At 25.0% G+C, this 228-nt stretch overlaps 1 protein-coding gene across 3 annotated transcripts in view; it reads right to left on the bottom strand.

Annotated features, from left to right (window-relative positions):
• The window catches only part of LOC106873792 (GA-binding protein subunit beta-1), a 13795-nt gene that overhangs the window by 12504 nt on the left and 1063 nt on the right, over nucleotides 1–228 (bottom strand). Inside the window, exon 1 of one of the 3 annotated variants that reach the window (XM_014921306.2) lies at nucleotides 72–94. The exons of the other annotated variants lie outside the window; for them this stretch is intronic. The gene's annotated coding sequence lies outside the window, so the exon portion shown is untranslated. Of the gene's footprint in view, nucleotides 1–71; nucleotides 95–228 lie in introns of those variants that run through there. 3 annotated transcript variants of the gene reach the window in all.

Below are 228 nucleotides of genomic sequence, written 5' to 3'. Positions count from 1 at the left end.
CACACACACATATATATATACAATGCCGATAGTGTAGAGAAGTGTATTGCACTAACGTATATTGTACATACCTTTACAATTATGTATATAACATCTTCCTACACATGCAATGCTGTGTAGAAATGTCTTGTATTGGCATGTATATATATATATATAGCAAATTTTAGAGGTAATATTAATTGGTGCTCTATATATATATATATATATATATATATATATATATATATA

The sequence above is a fragment of the Octopus bimaculoides genome, chromosome 28 (genome assembly GCF_001194135.2).
Source record: "Octopus bimaculoides isolate UCB-OBI-ISO-001 chromosome 28, ASM119413v2, whole genome shotgun sequence".
Classification (NCBI taxonomy): Eukaryota; Metazoa; Mollusca; class Cephalopoda; order Octopoda; family Octopodidae; genus Octopus; species Octopus bimaculoides.
This window is presented reverse-complemented; position numbering and strand designations above follow the sequence as displayed.